General features: G+C 39.0%; 1 long non-coding RNA gene across 1 annotated transcript in view; it reads left to right on the top strand.

Moving 5' to 3' along the window:
- The first annotated feature begins 512 nt into the window (after nucleotides 1–512).
- LOC121072351 overlaps nucleotides 513–26680 on the top strand; it is a 51795-nt gene continuing 25627 nt past the window's right edge. The window contains exon 1 of the long non-coding RNA XR_005821146.1: nucleotides 513–610. This is a non-coding gene — a long non-coding RNA (uncharacterized LOC121072351). The remainder of the gene's footprint in view (nucleotides 611–26680) is intronic.

Below are 26680 nucleotides of genomic sequence, written 5' to 3'. Positions count from 1 at the left end.
CATGAAGAATCCTTCTTGATTAAATCAGCTTCATCTTTCACTGCCCTTGACAGAAAATGTACATAGCCTGTAAGTCACAAACACACAGTTTTAACTCCATTCTGCCCATGTGCATGCAGTTTGGACCTCTGATATGAACTTTGTAGGATTGCAGATCTTGTGACATGTCACTAAGAATTCAGGACTTTGGAAAGTAAAAGAGCAAGCCGTGATATTACAGTACAAGTGCTTACATTTACTTTTTAAGATTAAAAATTGGCAAATAATTGCCTTGAGATGCAGAGCCCCAAATGAAACAAGCTCTGTAGGACTGATTTTACTAAATGCGAGGTAAGCGATGATGTAATTTTAAGGACGTTGATGAGTGTAATAAAGCAATCTAATCCTGAAGGGGTTGGGGGCTGCTTGTGTTTTTTTTTATTATTATTTTTATGTTTATTTGCTTGTTTGTTTGTTTTCCAGAAATCCCTAAGACAGACGCTTTGCTGCTGTTCAGAAGCATTTTCCCTGAGAACACATCAGATTGCCTAGCATGGACATGAATAATTGAAGAACACCATCACGGCAGCAGTCCTCCCAAGGGGCTTTTCCAACACCTTGTTATTAGCTGGTAAGAAGCATGAATGAAAGCAAACTATAGCCTCACCCCGGTCTTCCCTGTCCAACCAGGTGTACCCCCAGGCAGGGGCCAGGCTACGGGTTCAAGATGTCCTGTTTACCTGCATGTATGTGCTGTGTGTACCGTAGCACACAAAGACCAGCCTATGTGCTGTATGTATCATAGTGTATGCAGCACAGCGTGCATGGTGTGCACACCATTGGGTACATGGCATACACGGCAAAATCCCAGAATGAGCACATCAGCATGTCTTGATATATATGACAAACAGAGGGGAAAGTTAAAAGGCTTTGCAGCTGATGCTGTTCCCCCATCCCCACTTACACTGTGAATATGGTAAACTTTGTGGTTTTTTTTTTCCTTTCTTTTGGGTATATAAACAGACTTCTAATTCTGGACCAAAGCAAAGTAGCAGAGATCTGTTGGCATCAGTGAAACAATGTCAACTTACACACCGAGGCTATATTTTTAGTTACTTTTTGCTGCATGCTATATATAAATTAAGGTTGAAACTTCTTGTAGACACTCTAAACCTAGGCCTTCTTTTCAGACCAATACAATATTACTGTTTGAAAAGCAATTCAATAATTCCATCTTAATTCAATAATTTAAATTTAAATTTTTTTAAAATTTTAAATTTAATAATTCTTTTGCATGAGAAACCTCACCAGGTGGCATCTACTCACAAAGCAGCTATATCTTTGATTTGCCTCTACTACAAAGTTGGCTTGCCCCTGTGTTTTTCGGTTACAGCAGCTTTGATTATATTTTACTCTATAAAAATAGAGTCTGCATCTGACAGCATAGAACACATTTATTTAAAATACGGGAAATTGTAAAGAAATAACAATAATAGCATCCCCTGCTTGTATGAGAGAGTGAATGAGAACGTGACAACTTCTTCTGTACTGTTATCTATCTGAACGAGGTCAAAATTTCAGCTCTAGTGACCTTGTGGTCAGAGATCACAAATCACAAGAGAGGAGAGGTTAAAAGAAAAGGGCCAGTACAACAGTCAGTTGTACATGGCTGCAATGCACAAGACAACCTGCAGTTGTGGTATCTCAGAAACTATTTTTCTTAACACAGAAACTAGGTTTCACCTCCTGATGTTCAATAATTTACAATACACAGATCACAATAATGCCCACTCTTGCTCAGCAACAATAAGAGAAATACCTCTTCATTTAAAGATTAAGAACCCTCAAAATTGAAGAAGAAAGTGTTAAAAATACAGGCATAACAAATTTGTTCTGGTGAATTTTGGCATAGTCCTGCATACAAGAAGGTCCTTTTTGAGGAAGCCGCAGACAGGTTCAGCATTATATAGTAATATCAACAGGAATATTATAGTAAACCTGATATCAACAAAATCAGGATTCTGATAGCTGTATGACTCCTGGAAGAGATCCCTGCTTTGTAGGGCTTCCTAAGCCCCAACATGGACCAAGAATGTATTTAGGTTCTTTCCAGGCTGTAGAGGCACAGAGACCTTACCACACAGCTTCAAAATTCACAGCTCTCCTTGCCCTCAAGTGGCCAGTCTTTAAACTCATGGAACATTAAAGACCATATAGCGTTTAACCATAAATGCCACCAAAATTAAAAACATATAGATCTGCTGTGAACACCAGAGTCTGGATCTCTGCCGATGTTCATATTTAACTTTTCATACTATCTTATTAAGGACTATGTTAGTATATAATGTACTTTAGAAGAGCTTTTCTGCTCGTAAAGCTATGGCATCTCTAGAGGAGTTAATATTTGTTCTGAGGATCAATAGGCACTATAACTGAAATTAAAGATGACTTTTTCATCTAAAAAATCCTTTCTAAGCCTCATTGACTTAGTGCCCTACTCACAGCATAGGGTTTGGAGCAAAAGCAGAGACCTGGAGTCAAAGTCTGATGACAGAAAAAGTCAGTTATTGGTGGGTTTTATCTGATTTGATCTTACTCACAGTGTATCTCAATTTCACACAATGTTTTAATCAAAGTAAGCTTTTATGAATATCCATTATATCAATTTCTACTTATTCTAATGGATCCTAGGACTGAGAAACCTATATGGTAGGATGTAAGATCTAGCTATTAAAGTAATTTTTATTAACTACAATGAAACTCAAGAAACTTATTTCAAAATCAGTTCATTAAAGGAACTAGGACAGCAATGAAATCAGTAGGCATTTATATAACATTCTTTGGACAACAATTAATTGCCTAAACAGGTTAAAAATAACATAATTTAGCAGAACCAGGTAGGTGCAAAGGCTATATGTGAGTCAGCCTCTTAGGTATCAGAAGTGCCACGACTTGCTTAAGAAGAGGCACAGAAGCAGCAAGGTGTCACTCATCCTCCTGGCCTGCCCCTCCCTTGAACAGCACTGTGGGGATGTGTACTGTGAATGGTAAATCCTTCCAAAGCTGCCAGATCCCTCCTTAAATGAATACCAAACAATTAAAAAATGTGCTTCATCTCCCAGTGGATGTTAGATCAAGAGGAAATTCAAAATGCAGAACTACTTTCTAAATTTGCCTTTATGCAACTTCATGTTTCAAAGAATAAGAACACAGTGCCCAAAGCTCCATGACAAAAAAGGGAATAGTATCTCAGGAAGTCCTATTTTCCTTTGCAAAGTTAATCAGGACAATATTTTATGCAGATATGCTGCCTAGACAACCTCATGGGAGCTCAGACTGCGATGCCCTACTATGTCAAAGGGAAGGAAGCAAGCATGACAGGTAGAAGAATATTGTCTTTTTTACCATTTTACTATTTCCAATATTTGTTTGTGATAAAGTCTGCAATCTAAATACAAATGAAGGCACCAATAGTCTGGGCTTTTAGTATATCTTGTTTAGAAATTAGTAAATTAGACAATTCAGAAATGTACTTCTACATGAGGATAAGCAATGGAAATCTGCATGCCTGATCACAGGTAGGTGGTAACTCTTAGAAAAGGTTTTAGAGTCACAGTAAAAAAAAGAGAAGGGATGCCAACATTTCTGCCAAACAGCAGAAGAAAATCTGGGACGTTCCTTTGGGTATGTATATTTGACTTATGTGTCTAGAAAACAATTTTTAAATGCTTTGTGTGGAAGTGAGGGTGGCTGGATTTGTTGGGGCACATATAGTACTGCAAATATGACTACAATCCCTGAATGCCTACCCAGGAATGAAAGTAGTTATCAAGTTTACAAAAGTCATTCGTCTTTTCGTGAAAGCAAATATGCATGAGCAGTCCTCCTCCATGATTCAAAGTTAAATGTTTTAATTCAGGCAGGCTCTGGGCTCTTGTCACTCCTTCACATATGTGTGTGCCTAATTTGACACACAGAGCCAAAGATTAGTTCCAGCAAAGTCCTGTGATCTGTTTAACCATATGATCAAAAAGCTCCCACTGACTCCAAGTGTGAGAGATCAGAGACTGAAGGATTAAGCTTTATAGCAAGAAGGGTGAAACAGAAAGTTTCCAACCCACAATATGAGCACTGGTTTTTATTGTATATCAGTGCTCTTCTCTGAAGGACTATTCTCTCTCCAGCATGGCAGTTTCTCTTTTCTGAGTGGCCATTATCAGATCACAGCTTAACACTGAAGTTGTTTATAAGTGTTCCTTATGACATTTCTTTTATTTTTTTTTATTTTTTTATCAAGCCATTTTTCCAGCATGAAACAGGACTTTTATTGTTCATATATAGTAGGCAATGAACCTGCAAATACAGCCTTTATAAGCCCTAGGAACCTCCTCAATGAGCGAAATGACTAACTGTGATGGGCATTCATAAATCACTCCATATCATTTATCATATTTCCCGAAGTTTCATCAATTCCTACAGGAAGGAATAAATGTAATGTACATCTTCAGGAGCCAGCAGGTTGGCTTGCCCTCTAAGCATAAAATAAATATGATGCTCACTTCCTTACTCAAGAGATGCAAGTTTTGTATGCACACACAGCAGAAAATCGATGTCACTCAAAATGAGGGGATAGTCTGTTGACCAGCCACACAGGTGCTGGTTTTGTTTTCAGAATGGGCAAAAATTCAGGTTTAATCCTGCCTCCACTGTTTTCACTGGACATTTTTCCCTCTGAAGCTCAGGCAGAATTTTATTTATAAGGCTTTCGACCTACCTCTGATTTTGAGCAATCAGATTAGAGTGCGGATTTGGTTTCCAGGTGAACTGAGAGGCCACCAGCGTCTGGGCCAGGGCTGCCCAGGACCCCCTGAAGGCGACCACATAGACAATATTATGTCTGTAAGAATCCATAGAAATGGAGCACACAGAGTCTTTTCCTTTTAAGCTGTCAAGTGAATAAAACACAAATAGGTTAAAGAAGCCTTTTCAGTGAAGTCTGGTGCAATGCTAAAGCAAGCTTGACATCCTGTGGCCAGAACCAGCATGGGAATGACTCAGTTTTTGAAAATCTGGGCTCACTCCCTCTGGAGACAGTCCTACTCCTAAGGGCATATATTTTCATTTGAGATAGGTGTGACAGTTTTGTGAGAAGTGAGTAAGTATCCTGGAAGAAAGGATACAAAAGTGCATGCTAAATATTTCTGGCAGGACATGACTAGGAGCTGAAAGAGAGTGATTCCATATGAAAGCCAGGAGAGCATCATCTGAGGGTAGACAGAGCGAGAAAGTCTGTGTGGATCCTCTACTCCAGGTAACCCCTTCCCTGAAACTGGGGTGCAAATACAAATGTGAGACTGGAGACTGGGAAAGGAAAACAAACAAACAAAAAATGTGCAATGTGCAACTTTAGAAAGACTAATTTCTCCTGAAAGAAACAGGTGCAAGCTGAAATGTAAATATCTCCGAAAAGATTATTTAGTCATAATCATAAGGTCTTTTCAAAAGTCTGCTGCTTCTTTTTGCAGCGCAGATTTCACAAAAGCAAGAAAAGCTGTCCTTAAAATATCTGCAATAATTGTTATAAAACAATCACATGTAGCAATCTCAGCTTATTGATGCACAAACAATGTAGCACATCAATCATTGTAAACCTTTCCAAACCTACATGCACATGTAATTTGGAAGAACTCATCCTACAGCAAAGATTGCAGGGCAATTTGCTAGAACTTAATATAAAACAAATTATTTCTGTCGAAAGAACAAACAGTAACAAAAGGGATATCTCTAGATACACGGTTGCTGAGGCAAGACCCAACATTTCAGCTACGCAATACCTTGGGATGAGTAATGTTTATACAATTTACAGAAGATTGTCTTTGAACTTTCAAGATCATTGGTATACTTTTAAAGAGAAGTTAATAGATTTATTGCTAGGTTTATTGAGATAAAATGATTATTTATTTGCTCTTGTTTTGTTTCCCAGAGCATACAAAATAAACTACCATTATCCAACTAATTTGCTATATATTCAGCCATGGCAAGCTTTCCAGGTAGATTGCATGGCCTTTGGATCAGGCTACTGATCAGTCATGTTGGGTAGAGCAACTGAATTCTCCATGCTTTTTATTCAAACTAGTCACCGCCTGTGAACCGCTTTCTTGAATCTTTGCTCAGGACACCTATAAGCCTCTTGACATTCTTGAATGACAATATTTTGACATTACAAGAGTACATGTTTTGATTTTTTGAACAACCATTGTTTTAATCTTTTTAAAACAATGTATTTTAGTTTATGTCACAATATGCCACAGAAAGTTAAAAAGGAGAGACCATGTCCAATCCTGAGGACACAAAGCAATGGAGCATTTCGAGGATACAACTACTTCCTCTCTTTTTTGTGTGTGTGGTTAATTTCAGAATATTCAGGGGTTTTTTTCAAGTTCAACACAAAGCAAATTCTCATTGCAAACTCATTGCAAACTCATTGCAAAAATGAAAACTTTTTTTACTGTTAAAATGAAAAGTTATTAATGATATGAAGGAACATACTGAACTCTATTTCAGCTCATCATAAAAAATAGGTTTTAATTCTGAACATAGAATTAATATTGTTGATAATAATGTGCTTCTACTAACAAATGCTAGCTCAGCAATAAAGATTCCTGGAATTCTTGTATTTGTAAGGTGAGCAGGAGATCACAGCTCTCTGAGCTTAGTTTATTCATTGTAAAAGGTGTTATCAACCTAGACACCATACATCAAACAGAGAATTAATCTACAAAAAAATATACCATGTATGTAATTGGAGATAGAGAGCCACTCCAGAGGTAACTACACAACATTTCATATAACGTCTGCCTATTTTGTTCACTTCTATTTTTAAGTTATTCCATATTAGAAAATGTCTACATGTGCAATATCCTTACTATTATCCTTACACTATATCCCATTTCTAATCATTAAATAATTATGATTATTTTGCCTTCCTTAGTTAAACAAGAGTATCAGCTGTGCAGTTGAATAAGAACAACACTAGCAAGAGATTGTTGTTTGCTTTTTTTTAGCAGGTGTGTAAACACATAAGCACATGATCTTCACTTTGCAGAGGTAGCTGGTGGCAATTATAATCAGAGTGGAGATGTGTCACTCCAAATTTGTGAGCTGTTATCCACCAATACTTGTTCTAGGAAGCATTAGTTCATTCTGCAATACACTGAATGCTCCTGTTGATTGAAACTATTTAAGGTTGTCAAATCAGGGCTTTTCTCTATGCTGTATCACACCTGCTCAATTTATATTTCGTTGTTATCACATATAAAACAGAAATAAATGTTTCCTTTATAAAAGACCCCATTAACACTTCCAAAACTGAGAATCTGTTTTGCAAACTACTTTGTTTTGAGGAGTAAAAATCTCAAGGGTATTTACATGTAATTTTCCAAAATATTTCTAGACACCTTAGAGCTAAAATTATAATAGCACGTAAGTGAAATTTTGGGTGAACTGAGATCTTTACAAGGCAGCATGACATCAAACTCACATTGTTTAAATACCTGAACATAAAAGCCACATTTACAATACGGATATATTCATATTGGATTTCAATGTCATTTCTGCTCTCATGACATTAGTACCCCTTTTCGAAATATTTCTTCAGCCTTCCACACTAGGCATTTTTAGGTCAATGGCATTAGCATCTTTACGTTTGCAAAGTGTGCCATGGAATCCATGCCCTTGCAGATGCCTTTCTTGCCCCAAACTTGCCTTCCAGACAAAAGCTGCACAAGCAGCAGCTATTGGACAACAGAGAACTTTGGTCTGAGGGAAGTGGGATGGATTGAAGGGTCTCTTTTGAAGAATAGTCCCATAGCAAATCTGATGTTTATGGTTTATGCGTCTTCCGCAGGTGTACAAAGCATACTTTAGGCCTAGTCCAGCCTGTACCCCTTTAGAAAGTGTTGGCTTTGTCTACGTGTTGAGCACAGTGTGTATTTGGATGTCTAGCTTGTGAGATATTATTTCTCTTCCCTAGCTGGATGACTAAGGTTTTATAATTAGTTGGTGATCACAAGCAGCCTAAATAACAAACACTCCCTTCCAGATGAGCATTGTGGTGTGAATATATTTGTGGAAAGAAAGAAAAAAAATCGATAAAAGTTTAGGAACAATGAAAAACCCAGACTAAAAGTAAACAGTACTATTGCCGTTTTAATAGATATTTATCAGCAGGTAGAATCTTCCTATTGTATTATATCCAAAATACACCAGAAAATGTTTCATGCCCTAATATTTGGCCTGTAGCAGTGTGACGTCTAATACCACAGTGGGTGTAGATTCAGTGCAGGCTCAGAAGAGACTAGGAACATGACTTACTCTATAGAAACTAGGGTTAATATTTGTTACCTTGTAGAATGAGAGTGCCAAGTGATTTATCTGCAGATTCAAAATACAAGGAGTGAAATCTCAGTGTATTCAGAGTTAGCCTATTTAGTTATTTAACTGATGACTGGTCATTAATGTAATTATACCTACTTAGAAAAACTTAGAAACAGCTGTTTCTTGGAACACAAAGTTGATAGTGGTTTATAGTTCAGTTTTTGGTTGTTCTCTAAAATGAAGTAGAAGCCAAACATCAACAGGAATGCTGAAATACTGCATTTTTCAAAGCTTTCAGAATCGCCATGCTGAGAAGAAATTTGTTTAAGATTTTAATTTAATTTGATAGTAACATAATTATGAGTGACAATTGTTTTGATTTGTTGTTCATCATGTTTCGGACAACTGAATGACAGACTTGAGAGCATTTTTTTTTTTAATTAATAACCCGTTAACTCCATTGTGCTGCACTATATTTATATTTTCCCCAGCTACTAATACAGTTTTATAATTGCACCACTGAGTCTTATATTCAAATCACTGTTTTTAATTATTGACACATAAAACAATCAAATATGATGCTTCAGCAATAAATTAGCATGATATTAGAGGAAAACAAGCTGAACATATTCACTAATCAAGTCGATGACTCACCAAAATGTCTTCAATCTGCACAGTTATGACAGTTGAACTGCACAGTCCAGATTTTCCAGCAATTTGCAGGCAAGCTCAACAGCAAACAAAGAAATATGCCTAAACAGTCTGCTGTCTGAGATTTGCTTAGTCCTCCTTTCAGAATACAATCCAATGCTCATTTAAGCAAGAGGACACATCTGTCCTGTTTACACAGATCAGCTCTCTATTAACACGTTTGGAGGAGGGAGAAGCCATCCTTTTCTTGGTCATTAAAAGAACTCCCAGTGATGAACAACAAATAGCATGGCATAGGCTTCATCTGTAGTAAGTTACAAGATACACTGAAAATGAAGCAAAGCTACAAGGATGGAGATTTGCAACCTCTGCCCAAAAATGTCAGCATTATTAAGGGGGCTGATCTCCCTACTGATAAACATGTCTAACTAAGGTATTCGCTGGCTTGTCCTATATACACCCACAAACAGTGTTTAGGGCAGGCTACACAGACAGGTGCTGCACGGCATTTAAAATACTGCCCATCTATTTTACTAGAAAAATTGCAGTGATAGGAGATGCAGAGTCTCTGACCCCAAAGGGTCAGACAACCAGTAGACCTCAGCTGGGCTGGAGTAAAAGGGGAAAATGGGCAAGAATCATGCAGTGTTGCAGGCACACAGACCGCAAATTCCTGCTGCTGGTGCATACCAACAGCGAGAGCTTACACACGAGATTCTGCAGGATCAAGGCCTTTATCTGCTTGCGAAGATCAAGCCCTAGAGAAAGTGATTGCTTCGTGTGAAAAAAACAGCCCAGAATCTTGTACTCTGTGATGTTACAGCCAAAGTCTCAATAAGAAGATACATCAGACCATTATGTACTGGGACTTGCACTGAAAATGAGATGCCATGAAATATGCAGAGCTTTTTGCGTGTTTTGTTTCTCTTGCCACCTATTTCCTCTCCCATGAAACTGCTCTATTCCTATTTGTGGTAATGTGAAATACAGAGATTTCATATTTAGTGCACAACCGCTCCACCTTGGCATGGCATAGAGCATAGCAGCTGAGTGCTAAGTGCTGCCGACACTCCCCCAGTCTGTCCGGGACCCTGGTGCAGCTGGAGTCTTGGCACGTTGGCGCTTTTACAGGCACTGTGAGATGTGAGTTTTGATCTGCTTGTTGCAACTCAAAGTTTTCCCTCCATGCTTTTAAACCATAAATAATTATCCATGAAAAAAACAAAGAGTTAGGTATCAGATTGCTCTGTCTTCCTACAGTGTTTTGCGATTGTTTTTATGCAGTCTTGTTTTCCTCACCATCTTCTCCTACTCTTCCACCTGCTGCCTGCTGACACAGATTACTGTGCTCCCAAAGACTACTCACATCAGTAAAATTTTAACCAGAGCAAACAAGCAACCTGATAGAAATGCAGTGTTTCAATAGCATAATTGTGGTGTTTTGTTTTGTTGTGGCTGAAAGTCTCCATCTAGATGAGACAATATGGCCTTCTACTCAAGTAGACCAAACAAGGCATATTCAAGAATTTGTAAGATTAAAGCTTTGTTGGTGTGGGGATTGCTGTAACACCCCCACTGTGAAAACAAGTACTCAATATTCATTGCTTGCCTTACACCTTAGCTCCTAAACGCCATCCAGTTCCTGGGTAAATGGGTAGTATGAACTGTCATACTGTTTAACACTAAGCTGTTATCATACTCTTTGACACTAAGCATAGGGGGTTGTAGAGGACATTAGTCAATAGCTAAAGATTAGGAGGCATAAACAATCCCCTGCATATGCATGGTAATTTAATATGACCTGGAGAGTTTCCAACATCATTTGAAAACACAAAATGAGTTGGTTTCACAGTCTTGACTGCTCCTTCTGTGATAAAGGCTTTTTCCTTGGTGTGACCAGTTTGTTTGCTTTTTCTGAGAAATCAGGTTTTCCTTCCACCTAATGCTTTTTCCAGAAAAATCCTGGTTTTCCATTGACACTTCTTTTCATTATGTGACTTGCCTTTCAGATTAAAAAATAACCAGGGTTCAAATGGGATAAAAATAGCCAAGAGACTTTTTTCTTATATTTTTACTTTTTTTTTCTCTTCTTGTGTTCTTCTTTATTCAACTCATTCCCCATTTTATTTTTCACAGACTTTATTCTCCACATTCTCAAAATGCCTGATTTTTCTCTCTCCCTTCTGATATGTTTGTATTGTTGCCCTGGGGTTTATAGTATAGTGCATGCTGGACTGCAAATAAGTGAATTGTACTCTCCGGTTTAGTTGGAGTTATGATAGAGAGTTTCTAGCAGAGTTTCCTCCCTCTGTCTCCCTCTTCTCTCTCTTTTTATTAATCTTTGATAGCCCTCTTTTTGATCTATACACTACACCCTGCTAATTTACGGATGCTTTTAAAACTCAGACATGGGATTACTTCATTTGATTCATGGAAGGCCACAAGCACTTCAAATTAACCTTTTGCTTCCTTGGGAAAAAAAAAATTTACTTTGGGGATTTGGTTCACCTGTTGAGAAAGAAGCTGTCTCTTCTTATTTACTGAGATTGCCTCAGTACCATGGAGATGACTCATGCATACTCTGCAGGGCTTAGATGGCACCGTAAATTCACTGCTGGACACCATGGACCCGATCCAGAGCAAACTGAGGTCAAAAAAATCATTCCCATTGACTCCAACTGCAAACCTGCATTATACTGAGTGCACTTTATTCCCACAGAAATTAATGGAAGATGGTGTTTATTATATCAAAGAACCATGTAAAGGTGACAGTCTTGTTTTATCTACTGAAAACAGTACAAAGTGACATCATCACACCACTGACAGTTTTATCCTCTGACCTTTCCATATCTGTTTACCACCATTTTTTTAAAGGTGTCCAGAGAGAGATGTGGTCAGTGTCCAAAGCATGTATTAAGCCCTCCTTTACAATATTTGCAAACAATATTTGCAAATTCTTCAACAGAATGAAAAGAAGAGCTGCATAATAGGAAAAGACATAGAGGCTACTTGAAAGTATAGCTCACCTGGGATGGCAGGTAAAGGTCTGTGGGGCTTATCTTTAGTCTGAGGCCTGTGAAATTCTGGGATTGTGAGCGACTACTTTGCAGAGATCTGCAGAAAGGAGCTAAGGAAAGCGGTCACACAAATATCACAAAAATGCTGAAAGAGTTCCCTCTACAAAAGTGTCTGAACTGTGAGCTACGAAGATTTCAGAAGTTCCTTATCTAATGCTGCCCATGAACAAAACAAAACACCATAATTTGAGTGCAGACACTTTTCAAGCACTGAACATGGTGTTCTTCTATTAAAAAAAAAAAAAAAAAATCAGTATCGTACTGACTACATCAGTCAGATACTACTACAGTATCATGCTCGACCAACCTCATTGCCTTCTATGATGACATCACCAGCTGGGTACATGGGGGCAGATCAGTGGATGTCATCTACCTTGACTTTAGCAAGGCTTTCGATACTGTCTCCCATGACATCCTGATAGCAAAGCTGAGAAAGTGCGGGATAGAGGAGTGGACAGTTAGGTGGGTTGAGAACTGGCTGGCTGGCCGAGCTCAGAGGGTGGTGATCGGTGGCGCAGAGTCTGGCTGGAGACCTGTGACTAGCGGCGTTCCCCAGGGGTCGGTGCTGGGTCCGGTCTTGTTCAACGTCTTCATCGACAACCTTGATGGGGGAATAGTGTCTGCCCTCAGCAAGTACGCTGATGACACGAAGCTGGGAGGAGTGGCTGACATGCCAGAAGGTTGTGCCACCATTCAGCGAGACCTGGACCGGCTGGAGAGATGGGCAGGAATAAACCAAATGAGGTTTAATAAGAGCAAGTGTAGAGTCCTGCACCTGGGAAGGAACAACCGGATGTATCAGTACAGGCTGGGGAATGACCTGCTGGAGAGGAGCGCTGAGGAGAAGGATCTGGGGGTCTTGGTGGACGACAGGTTGACCATGAGCCGGTAGTGTGCCCTTGTGGCCAAGAGAGCCAATGGGATCCTGGTGTGCATTAAAAGGAGCGTGGCCAGCAGGTCAAGGGAGGTGATCCTCCCCCTCTACTCCGCCCTGGTCAGGCCTCACTTGGAGTACTGTGTCCAGTTCTGGGCTCCCTGGTACAAAAAAGACAGGGAACTCCTGGAAAGAGTCCAGCGGAGGGCCACAAAGATGGTACGGGGCCTGGAGCATCTTCCCTATGAGGAAAGGCTGCGAGACCTGGGTCTGTTCAGCCTGGAGAAGAGAAGACTGAGAGGGGATCTTATCAATGTGTATAAATACCTGAGGTGTGGGAGACAGAGGGATTTGGACAACCTCTTCTCAGTGGTTTGTGGGGATAGGACAAGGGGCAATGGCCACAAAATAGAGCACAGGAAGTTCTGCACCAGCATGCGAAAGAACTTCTTCACGGTGAGGGTGACAGAGCACTGGAACAGGCTGCCCAGGGAGGTTGTGGAGTCTCCCTCTCTGGAGATATTCAAGGCCCATCTGGACGCCTACCTGGGCAGCCTGCTCTAAGGAACCTGCTTAGGCAGGGGGGTTGGACCCGATGATCTTTCAAGGTCCCTTCCAACCCCTTCAATTCTGTGATTCTGTGGTCTTCACCAGAGATGCTTCCTGGCATTACATCTGAGTGTTACACCCTGCATGGTTTATCCCACTGCCTTGCTTTAGCCTGTCTGCCTCTTAATGAATCGGGACTCCATAAAAACTGGCTCAGTCCATTATACCTGTTCACTTATAGTTACTGGTAATACACAAGGCATATCTTCACTTTATCATGTCAAGTCATGGTGTAGATTATTTCATACAAGGCTATATATGATATTCAAGTTATCTCATTTGAGCACCATTTTTTTGATTTTTATCCCACAATGTGAGGACTGTTTGTCACCAGGACAATGCTATTTATTAGAGTTAACACTATAAGAAGAGATTAGCACAGATAATCTTATGTCCCCTTAGATGCTGGGAACCCTAGTGGTATAGCACTGGGTGGGCCTCATATCAACACGCAGCACACTGTGAAGTCCCCATCCATAGCAGCGTGGGTCATTATCTCCTATATCTACAATGGTCTTCTGGTCAGGACCACAACATATGGTAACTACCACTAATCAACACACCACATAATGCTGTTTATTATCCAGTCACTGACTATGATGCTTCAGGCAGAGACTCCAACAGGGCTCAGGATGCACTTAGCAGAAGCAGCAGGGTTTTCACCCTAAAAAGCTGCAGAATTCTATAGGTTAAAGTACAGTGAAACTACTGGCAATTTATGGACTGTGTTTTAATTCGTATTTACAAAGAAGACTTGGAATCAGGGTGTTCTTTTCTGAAATTATATTGACTCTTTTCATATAGAGAGCTATTTTGGCGACATAACTCAGGTTCCTCCTGTCTTCCTCCTCCTTTGTTTCTCTGCATAAGCCAAGTATTCTCATAAATCAGTCTTCTCAAGTTCTTCAGGAAACAACTCAAAGTGCCAAAGGGACCAAAGAAACAGCAATAACTATAGTGACACCAAAAGCTGCAATAGCACCTGGACCTGCACTAACAGCAAAACGTGCAAGATTTATGGACGTTACTGAGCCAATGCAGAAAACACAGCTGAAGTCATCAGCCTAGAGCAAAGCAAACTTACTGTGCTGTGGCACTGGTGAAAAATTTTTCTTCAAGGTCACTTGATCCCAGAGGTTCCAGTGTTTTTAGGAAGAAAATATCTGTAGCATACACATACAATCCTGTTTTTATGTTGCCCCCCTTTACTCCCTGCCAGCCTAGTGAGAATAACCCTGTGTGTTGAGACTTGTGAATGGATTATATGCAGCATCAAATGGCCAAACTATCCACTGCAGTGAAATGCATTAAACCTCAACACAATGCAGAACAGATAGAATAGGAAAGAAGGGAAAAGGGAAAAAAAAAAAAAAAAAAAAAAGGAAAAGAAGAAAGAAATACCAGGATGGCCCATCTTACTTCTTGTGTACTTAGAGTGGCCACAAAAGAAGGCAGTGTGTCCTCTTGGCACCTTTTCTACCTGGAGTAGCTCTTTATTATGCATCCCACCCAGCAAAATCAAGCTTACTGCCAATGCAGTTAAAGAAATGGAACGGAGCTGAGAAAGTCTCAATATTTATAATCAGATGTGTAAAGAAGATGTTAAGAGTGTTTATTTGTTCCTTGCAATGATATGATGTGCCAGATGATTTGTATAAAAGTGTTTAGTTGTGTCTGACCAGCTTACAAAATACGACGTAGCTATGGGTTTTAGAGTGGCTGTGGTTCAACATAGTGAGTCATGACTTCATTCATTTTTGATAAAAGACTGTTCACTTTTCGAAAAAATATTTGAGGAAGAGGAGTAACCCTGTCTCTCTTATAATCAGTGCAAGCATACAGTAGTGTCAGTCACAGTATTATTTTATAGTAAAAAGATGACAAAGTAGGAAAAAATAACATGAAAGTCTCCATGCGCAAACACAGCTACCTTCTTTTTACGTCTTGGCAACATTATGGGAGAAATTGGGACCAAATGCTACTTCTTCAAAATCTCCAGTAATCCCTTATTCACACTTTCTTAGTACAATGTCTTATACAGATGTCTTAGGAGAGGGAAAACAACAAGAGAATAAGCTAAAGGTGAAAAATCTGCCTTTATCTTTCACCTAATTTTTTTCAATGAACAAATTAAATTGTCCCTGTTTGGCTTCACAAGCAGTGTGCTTCAGTGCAAGCTCAAGCACGAGCCGAACAAAAACTGGACTCTGTTGCATTATTTATATCACTTTGCACAAGCCACTTTGCATGAGCATTTATTAACGACCTGCAAAATCAGCGAAATATGTTTTGAGTGTGTCAGCTCAGCATATATTGAACATAATTGCACATTTGAGCCACACGGTTGTTTATGTCACTTTGTAATCACACTAATAATTACCAAACAACCAAGTAATTCAATGAACAGTAAGTGTAACATTTAATTACTTTATTAATTTCCACATAACATGTAAGAAGGAAAATAACCAGCTCAATCTATAATTTTGCTCTATTTGCAAACCCTATCTTTATGTAGATATATGGGAGAAATTACGAAAACACAGCACAGGAGATGCACAAACATAACTCAGTGTTTGCTTGATGTTTTTTGTGTTGGCACCTCTCCTGCATGGAGCTTTGAAAATTTATTCTATAATGTCAAGCAACTTCAAGGCATCGTGGACTTTGAAAATTAAAAGGAAAAGAAAAAATAAATTGTGCACTGAGATACAAATTCCACCTTCTGTCAGGGACTTACTGATTAGAAAACTCTTTATAGGTTAAGCCAACCATTACATTTTTATGTTGCTATATATTTCAAAACATAAAAAAATAAAATATTTTCCCCATAAAACCTTTCAAAACTGTAAACACTCACACAGTCCACAGCTCCAGACAAAGTTGCAATTTATTATTTATCTGTTTTTATATTCTGCTATAGTATCTCTTTCTTTTATAAGTCTGGCAAATCTCCCACAGAAGTTTCTTCATCAGCAGTTATTTTAAACTAGTCTTTCGTAGTACATGCTGCTCATGTGTTGAACCAGTCCTCAAGAACTAAGTGTGTTTTCCCAGCAAAGCGTTCTGGTCCAGGAGATACAGCAGAATCACTGCACTTAGTGAACATTAAGAAAGCTTTTTAAAATTCAAATGCATCATTTTGAACCATGCCTGAATTCCTGCTGAGCATGATTTTTTTCACAAGTGTTTCTGCATTCATGCTGCCTTTAGTAATGATGCTTAAGACAAGCTCAAGTTTTCAATGTCAAATTGTGCAAGTCAGTTGCATCTGCACTCAGAGGAGAGCTTGAAACCCTCAACTTCAGTTTCCCTAGCTGGAGCCTCTCTGATCTGGAACCAGAGCCAAAGTGTGAGCTATTTTTATGGAACACCAGGAGAAGTGTATTTGAAACCTATACTAACGTGGAACTACAGATGCAGCTTCTGAGGCACATATGGTTATTCTTGTTAGAGTCTATAGTGGTTGAAAGTATTATCAGAACGTGGCCTCCTCTCTAAAATTGAATGCTTGCCATCTCTGACCAGCTTATTAGGCAAAAATATAACAGTGTTGCACAGCTACCACAGAATGTATTTGACTTCCAGCAGTGATGGCAGAAGGTCTGATCCAGCTCTCAAAGACAATGTGCTCTAACTGTCAAAGGACTCTGTCAAATCTTTGCTTGTCCTTGTCTGTGAGGCTTGGGGGAGTCAATTATTAGTGCCTTCTTCAAGTTGCACAGTGATGATCTTAAAAATGGAACCTTTTTTTAAGGTTGCTATTTAATGGTAGGACAAATGCAAAGGAGATAGCACATCTTGCAGTATGACTTAGTCCTACTGTTTATCCCAGAGCAGAACTGAGGCCCACTTGTATCTACACCAGAAAAAAATGGCTCCAGATGGGCCTGGAACCTACTTCATCTCAAAATAATTTTTGAGCATATCTTTTCATGTACAGAAATAGTTTGTACTTCTATCATTTTTATAAACCTTCTGGTGTTCATTGACAATTGATCAGCTGGATAGTTTACCAAAAGTTAGCATGAGAAAGTAGTGAAATAATAGACTGAATACAAAAAAAGGCCTTAGTGAAAAATGTAAATGCTTTGCTTTGTCCTTGATGTTTAATACTCATATCTTTCAGCTCATCTACTTTATTTATTAGACTTTCACCTTATCCCTCACAGTTACTCTGACACACAAAAGTTCTTAGTTCAGAGTGTAAATATGGTACAATGCAAAGGGTTATGAACATAAAAAATGCATTAGAGAAAAATGTAAATGCTCAGATTTGTCCTTGATACTCTTGATACTCTTATCTCACAATTCATCCACTGTATTTATTAGACCTTCACCTTATCCCTCACCATTGCTTTGACAGTTAAAACTTCTTTGTTCATCAAAGGGTAAGATTGCTTGTGTGAGTACTGAATAGCAGTACTCCAGCTGCCATTGGTAAACTTACCACAGGTTGTGTAGCTGGTGATGCTGCTTCTTGAGGGAGGAATCGGAGAAGTTTTGAATAAAGTCTGTGGTGCAGAGGCCCATATAACGTCAGATTTGTTCTGGTATTTAGAGTAATTAAATAGTTATTTATATTCAAAAGCCCTGTACTAGGAGCACTACGTGCATGTGTGTACTGATACAAGTGAGGATCTGTAACCATTTTCACCTCTAACCTCAACAAAGAAAGTGATAGGTCTCATCTATTTCCAGTTGTATTGTGCTTGATAACACTGAAATGTAAGCCAGCCTGGCTTCAGTGAACACCTGAGTGACCAATTGGTGTCAGTTATTTTACAATATTTATGCAATACTGTTTTATTTATGTTTTTCCCATTAAGTTAGCGATTAGTACAAAATACAGGCTTATGAATTTTTAACAGGATAATTAGCAGTTATAAGATTAGGGTGGAGTCATTCTGGTCAAAATTTGTCCTAACAGTGTATGCTTTCCACCACTGCCTGGAGTAATTAGAAGTATGTACTGGTACCAACAGTCATTCAGCCGACTTTAGTTTTTAAGATATAATTTTCCAAGTCCTTTGATAATGCATCTAAAAATACTTCAGTGCTGATCTAGAAACAAAGCTTACACAAAAATCTCGTTAGTTTTCCCAGGGTACAAGAAGTGTCTCTAGAACAGAGAATTTTATGCCAAATACCGCTATTCCTATGAAAAAGAAAAGTAATGAAAAGATAATAAGTTGTCTGAGATAGGGTGTTGAAATGCTGATAGAAGTCTAACTTACATAATACAAAGACAAATGCAAAGGATTAAAATACCATATAATTTTGAAACCATTACAGTGTGCCTGAATGATTCTTTATTAGGGAGTCTCAAAAAAGCATATAATTTCATCTTCCACAAAAGCTGTAATCTCTCTGTTTGGTGTGTTAAGAATGGCATTTCAACCTCCCCTCTGAAAGTCTTTGATTTTGTGGGTTTCTGTCAGGCTGCTGTTATTACTTTAATGAATTTTGTATATATTGTAACAACATAAATTTTTTAATGCTTTTCTTCTCAGATCAGTCTGGACAGGTATCTCTAAATCAGTCTTGTGAAATGTTAGGTAAAGAAGCTATAATTGGATCAATGGGAACAATTGGCCATGAAGAAGCATTTACAATTTCTTTTGTTCATTTTCATGTAGCAGAACTTGCAGTATTAGACTTTTGAGTCTACTCCCAGATATATTTTTAGTTCTTGATTTTTAGAAAACACTTGTATGAGATAAATGAATTTGGAAATGCACATGAAGTGCAAGTTATAATGCACATCTTCCTCACAAATCACTTGCAAACTACCTTTATAAAATTTAATAAGCCATGAACAATGATGTCAGGAGATGCACTTTTGAGCAACTGGAAGCCATCAGACTGAAACTGTCAAGAAATAGCCTCTAGTGAACTTGAAGCTGCATAGGAAAAAAACTCACCAACCCTTAAAGTGAGGTTGATTTCCTAGAACTATTAGAATGAGAAGTTTTGTTTGTCTGGCAGGTGGCATCACCACACTTTATACAAAATTTATAACTCAGTATCATGTAATTGAGAGTAGTCAGAAAGATTTGACTCTATCAACTCTTGGGAGGCCCCAGACCTGCCATTTTCTCAAACTCCAGTCTCATCATTTGTGGTAGCTGGAAGATGTTTACAACTGAGTACCAGAGCATACTAATCATGACTGGGATCTTGAAAGCAAGTCATTCAGCACAACAGCCTTATCACCAGTGAACTGTGATCATTACTTGGAAGCAGATATCACCAGTGCTAGAATCTCTCCAATGTTTTATTCTCTTATCTATAAATATTTACAATATTTAATTTCCTGTCTTGTGCATATTATTGAAGGAACAATAATGAATGAATTCATTCAAGAAGAATATCTAGAAGTGCTATTATAACCACCTACATGGCATGTAGAAACTCTACTTCTGTAAGCACGCTATCATTCTAATGAACTAAGTAGCATTTTCATTAGAGGATAATAAGGGGTTCAAGCTTTTAGAGTTCAGCTGGGCATCTCTTACTGATAGTAGTGAGAAAAAAACAGAAAAAGGTCAGTTTTCCCACTGAAACAGAACCATCAGACAGTCACTTAATGGTATATCAAATAATAATACCACCAGTGTCCTCATGCATTAGAAAGGCTTACAAGTTTGCATGTACTAGCCAACACCCTTAAACTGGATTAAAGATAAATGTGAAGACAAAGTTGTTGGGTTCAACCCTGGGGCAGTTCAGAAACTCCTTATTCCAACAGCCACTACTGACAGTGGCATACTAAACTAGTTTCCAGTTTGAGTACAGGAATCAGGATTTAGTCTACTGAATTGCTGATTCTCACTCACACCAGAGTCCTTCTTGAGTTTTTTTACCCCTTATTTATGCAACCTCTCAGGTATGCCCTGAAAGGTTCTTGAACTAATGCTGATCAATAAACATAAAAGGATTTTAAAAGGGATAATTTAACACTAGCACTGTCTCACATCTGTCAGAGAAAGCCAACATGCATATAGTCGAGTGTACAGCCTGATCTAACCACAGTAATTAGAGACTTCAAATGTGAGCCTTATGCACATGGCTTGTTGCTCAGCAGAGATGGGCTTAGCCTTTGGCTTAACCTCTGGCTAAAATCAGTCTCAAACGACTGACATGTAATCGTCCTGAGCATTGTCATTTAATTCCACAGATTCATATTTCCTATCATTAGAGATATGCTGTATAATTTACAGGAAATACCACTTTTTGTAGCTCTGACTTTAGAAGTTTTCTGAGGTTGACAAATTGTTTCTTTGCCTGGACACTGGCAATATGTTATTGGTCAGATGACATTTTGGGATTTCTCTGCCTTGACCATGTGGGAGGGATTGGATCCACTGTTTAGTTCTGATGTTTTATTCCTGTGATAGGGCCAGGTTTCCACTCACGCCATTCATTAGGAAAAGGGACTGGTTTTTGCATCCCTTGGATGTTGTTTTATCCAAGCAAAAAGCTGCACTTTGGGCTCAGAAGATCTTCTGACCAGTTTGTCTGGGCTATATGTAATAATCCTAAATATGGAAAAATCATTTTGGAGATATCTGAGGAGTCACAAAAGAGGGAAACTATCAAAAACAAGAATCAATATCAAAAACAAAAAAAAAAAAAGAGACAATGAGAGAATTATTTTGAGAACTAAGTAAATGATGGTATAATAATAATGATGATATTAATGGTGATGGTGACGGTGATAGTAATAATAATAAGAAGAAGAAAGATGTAGAGTGAGTTAAAATACATGGACTGCTGGTATTATGTTTGTTTATTTTTTTAGTAAAAGTTGTAAAAATTATAAAAATGGTCTTGGCCAGATTTGCAAAGATGTCTTGCTACCTGCGATGCAGGCAGCAACTCTGCAAGTTACTGTGACAGGTAGGAAGATGACTGAAATTTCTACTTATACTGGAGGTCAGCATCCAACCTGCTTCATGGATTTTAAAAAACCCTTTTCTAAATTACCACACAATTATGCATCAGGCCACTTTTTGTCAATTAGGTGCCTGAAAACATATTTGAATAGGGAAACTGGCTCTTAAAATAGTACTCCTCTTCAAGTTAGCAAAGCTTTATTTTCCTATTCCTGAGCACCAAATACGGATGGATTTGTCTTTTGTGGCCATTACACATATAGCTTCTCTGTAAAATTAAGCTAAAGTTTCTACTATTTAAGATGTTTGAGTTTTTTTGTTGTTGCTTTTGTTGTCGTTGTTGTTCTCTGTTGTTTTTTTCTCTGCACATTTTGTCTTGTAATTAGCCTTAGACTCCTTTATATCCATGCTTATATTTTATTTATGCAGGTCCCAGCATAAAAGAGAGTAGATAGACACTGCTGGTCTATCTACTGCTGGTCACTGCTGGAATATTTTCATTGCATAAAAACGTGGAAATCTATGGGACAGAATATAAGGTCTTCGGAGTTAGACGAGTGGAGTGAGTTAGTGTAGTTCTCCACTTCTGATATGGATAGGAGCAAATACATTGGAGAGACACTGGGCATGGGAAGAGCAATAAGCTATGAATCATCACAGCTTAGGGCCCTAAAAGCAGCAGTCCAGACTGAGGAGTGCCTCATAGTAACGTTTGTCTTTTCTTTTTTCAGTTTTTACCAGATTCAGCTGGGCAGCCCAGACGCTGGAGTTGAAGGGGAAATGCAGGCAGAGCAGGAAAACCTTAGCAGATCACTTAGACCATCCTTGAAACTGTGGCCTTAATCTTTCCTGAGCGTGTAAAGGCCAAAGATGCCGTTGAACACAGAAAGAGCAAACATCGCAGATTCTTGTTGTTACTTTCACACACACACATGCACACACAAACAAACAAACAAAAAGTTAAACTATGTCTATAGGAACGCCTAGGGAATTTTTTCATCCTCTTTTTTTTTTTTCTTTAATGTTAATGTATCCTGCTAAGGCATAAGTAACTGAGATTATTGATATTTAAGATGACTATTAGTGCTAGTTGAAGAAGAAAGCTGGGAGATTGAATTTTGTCTGTGCTTCTTAAGCCAACGAAAGTTCTTGTAAGGAACATAGAGAAAATAAAATCCCCGTATCAGTTCCCTGATTTTCCAGATTTGCTAGTTTTCTCATGGTGAAGTTGATATTATATAAGGGTGAAAGCATTGAACATGTGCTCACCTATATGCATATTCTCATTCAGTGTATGTTATTCTTTATGTATACTAAAAATTCAGAACCAATTTATCCTAGAACAAAATCTTGGACCTTGTCATGGTCTGGTCCTTTATAATATCGTTACATTGCGATGTACGCAAGTTGATGGGGCCGGATGGGATCCACCCGAGGGTCCTGAGAGAACTGGCAGAAGAGCTGGCCAAGCCAATTTCCATCATTTATCAGCAGTCCTGGCTATCAGGGGAGGTCCCAGTCGACTGGCGGCTAGCAAATGTGACACCCATGTACAAGAAGGGCCGGAAGGTAGACCCGGGAAACTATAGGCCTGTTAGTTTGACCTCAGTGCCAGGGAAGCTCATGGAGCAGATTATCTTGAGTGTCATCACGTGGCACTTGCAGGGCAAGCACGCGATCAGGCCCAGTCAGCATGGGTTTATGAAAGGCAGGTCCTGCTTGACGAACCTGATCTCCTTCTATGACCAAGTGACGCGCTTAGTGGATGAGGGAAAGGCTGTGGATGTGGTCTACCTTGACTTCAGTAAGGCTTTTGACACTGTTTCCCACAGCATTCTCCTCAAGAAACTGGCTGCTCTTGGCTTGGACTGGCGTACGCTTCGTTGGGTTAGAAACTGGCTGGGTAGCCGGGCCCAAAAAGTCGTGTTGAATGGAGTCAAATCCAGTTGAAGGCCGGTCACTAGTGGAGTCCCCCAGGGCTCAGTACTAGGGCCAGTCCTCTTTAATATCTTTATCGATGACCTGGACGAGGGGATCGAGTGCACCCTCAGTAAGTTTGCAGACAACAGCAAGTTAGGTGCGTGTGTCGATCTGCCCGAGGGTAGGAAGGCTCTGCAGGAGGATCTGGATAGGCTGGACCGATGGGCTGAGGCCAACTGTATGAAGTTCAACAAGGCCAAGTGCCAGGTCCTGCAGCTGGGGCACAACAACCCCAAGCAGCGCTACTGGCTGGGAGATGAGTGGTTGGAAAGCTGCCTGGCAGAGAAGGACCTGGGAATACTGGTTGATAGGCAGCTGAATATGAGCCAGCAGTGTGCTCAGGTGGCCAAGGAGGGCAACAGCATCCTGGTTTGTATAAGAAACAGTGTGGCCAGCAGGTCTAGGGAAGTGATTGTCCCCCTGTACTCGGCTCTGGTGAGGCCACACCTCGAGTACCATGTTCAGTTTTGGGCCCCTCGCTACAAGAAGGACATCAAGGTGCTCGAGCGAGTCCAGAGAAGGGTGACGAAGCTGGTGAGGGGTCTGGAGAACAAGTCTTATGAGGAGCGGCTGAGGGAGCTGGGGTTGTTCAGCCTGGAGAAGAGGAGGCTCAGGGGAGACCTTATCGCTCTCTATAGGTACCTTAAAGGAGGCTGTAGAGAGGTGGGGGTTGGTCTATTCTCCCACATGCCTGGTGACAGGACGAGGGGGAATGGGCTAAAGTTGCGCCAGTGGAGGTTTAGGTTGGATATTAGGAAGAACTTCTTTACTGAAAGGGTTGTTAGGCATTGGAATGGGCTGCCCAGGGAAGTGGTCAAGTCACCATCCCTGGAGGTCTTTAAAAGATGCTTAGATGTAGAGCTTAGTGATATAGTTTAGTGGAGGACTTGTTAGTGTTAGGTCAGAGGTTGGACTCGGTGATCTTGGAGGTCTCTTCCAACCTAGATGATTCTGTGATTCTGTGATTCAAACTACAGTCATTTGGAGCATAGAGCTGCTTAGAGTAGTCACTCTTGTAAACATGTATTTTCATTCTTTTCTTCTTGAGAATATGGAAGAATTTTTCTTCATACTTTAAAGTGTTGACATTGGCATAAGTTCAGGATGAAAATTGCAGCACAAAAGGGAGATGCTGCATAAAGTTATGAGTGACTGAAAACAGGGAATTACAATGCTAGTAGTTACCTTTCAACCTTAATTATAGAAGCTGCGACCAGGCATATTCTATAAATACCCATCCTCTTCGCTAGAAGTAAGAAGAGCACTTTTCTGTGATCTTGTTATCACACTGAAACAGGAATTCTCATAGTTTTGCATTATTAGCTATATTTTGATACAAAGATTTGTCTCATGGAGGGAGCATTTAAAATTCTGCAGACCAGAGAAGGCTTTTTCTGTTCATGAATGCATAATATTTCTGAAGTAGAAGCATGGCAAAGTTTTATTTACTTGGCCACCTTGCAATAGCCAGAGCTGAGAGCAGTCATCTTTCCTAGACCTCTTCCCCCCAACAGAACAAGGTTTGGGAAACCCTGCACACACTCAAAATAAATTTTTCTGGTTGTCATTACTTCATGCAGTATTTGAATGATCACTCTTTATGCATTGCTTTAAGAACTTCATATTAGGGATTTGAAATTCCTGGTCTTCTTACCAGTATAGGCCACAGGGCACATTTCTGTTCTTTGATGTCAAGGTTGCTGCAGTAAGCTTCTGGAGCTTATAAACACTTATAAATTCCAGTGGCAGTTATAAATTCCATGTTGATTGTCTTTGCTAATCTTGGTGGAAATTGTTCACCTAGAAATTTCCAGCAAGTAAAAAAAAATAATAATAATCCCATGTATTTTTCAAAACTCCCATGCAATGCAAGTTCTAATGGTCATCTTTGTCTAATAAACACATTGAGGTGATGTCTCAGGGCACTTCAGGGGTGTTTCCAGACTCCCAACTCTCCCTGTACGTCAGGAACCAAACATTTGCTACCTATTCAGGGTCACTGTTTTACTTACGAGTTTATGCTTGGATGCATGAAATAACTATTGTTATTATCATTTAATGTTGGTTTTATTTATCAGGCTGGAAACCATAGTAGACAATTTGTGACAGTGTCAATGAATGTCAAGTGCAAATTTTAACCAAAATATGTTTCAGACTCAACTACTGTAACAAGGTTGTGATAGCAACCCGTGATCTTCACAGTAAAACTTGTTTTCACAATTCTGGGAGCAGAAATGGTCAGTTCACTCAATGAATTTCAAGAATGAGGAAATTAATTTTTTCTTTGCTCTTGTTTTGTATTTGCAGGTGATCAGAGCACAAGCACAGAATAAAACTTTTTAGGATATTGGCAAATGCAGTTTAAAAATATGAAGAAGAAATACTAAGGTTACAGCGGGACTTCATGATATAATCTCTGGTGAGACAGTCTGATTTAGATTTCTTAATAGCTGCCTTATTTTAGACATTTAATAAAAATGCTATAGTGTGTATGTTGAGTATATTCTCATTTTTCCTCCTTTCGTCTATATAATCCAATCAATATGATATATGTTGGTTGTAAATATCTTAATATCTTGATACCAATAGAAAAACTTCCATAAAGGTGATTGATCTAAAAACTGATAACCATTTCAGCCCAAAGATATGTTCCTTCCCTTCCCCCCATCATAAAAGCCTTAAATTATCTTTCCTTACTGCTATAAGTGCAGTGACTCCCATTGAGTTGGAGCACCCTATTTGGAAAAGTCATAATTAAATAGGAGAAAAAGGTGAACCCTTCTCACATTGCACTCTAAAAGTGTCAAGGGATATTCCTGAACAGCCCATAATTGGTATTCCATGTATTTTCTATGTCAAAAGTTTACAACTAGCATAAAGCTCTTCTGTAGTAAATTTTTGCGAGAACTTATATCATAGTTTTGAAGCATAATAGCATAAATACAAGATCTGTTTTTTTTTCTTTTTTTTTGGTTGTTACTGTGTGTTTTTTTTTTACAATTCGTTCCACTCTTACATAGCACAGAAGAAAAAAAATCAGTTTAATATGATCTAAAGGAAACATATTCACAGGTACACAAAAAGTAAAAGTCAGAAGGAAGTATGCTCTTAAACCTCTTTATATTTTTAAAAGTTTAATTCTCAACTTCTATTTAACTGGGAAAATGTTAATAGGAATGTAATTTATTCGCAGTCTGAGAAACTTGCAACACCATGATGTTGGACACAACCTCCTTGAT

Source organism: Cygnus olor, chromosome 6 (assembly GCF_009769625.2).
Source record: "Cygnus olor isolate bCygOlo1 chromosome 6, bCygOlo1.pri.v2, whole genome shotgun sequence".
Classification (NCBI taxonomy): Eukaryota; Metazoa; Chordata; class Aves; order Anseriformes; family Anatidae; genus Cygnus; species Cygnus olor.
The sequence above is the reverse complement of the archived record's forward strand: the minus strand, read 5'-3'. Positions and strand labels throughout refer to the sequence as shown.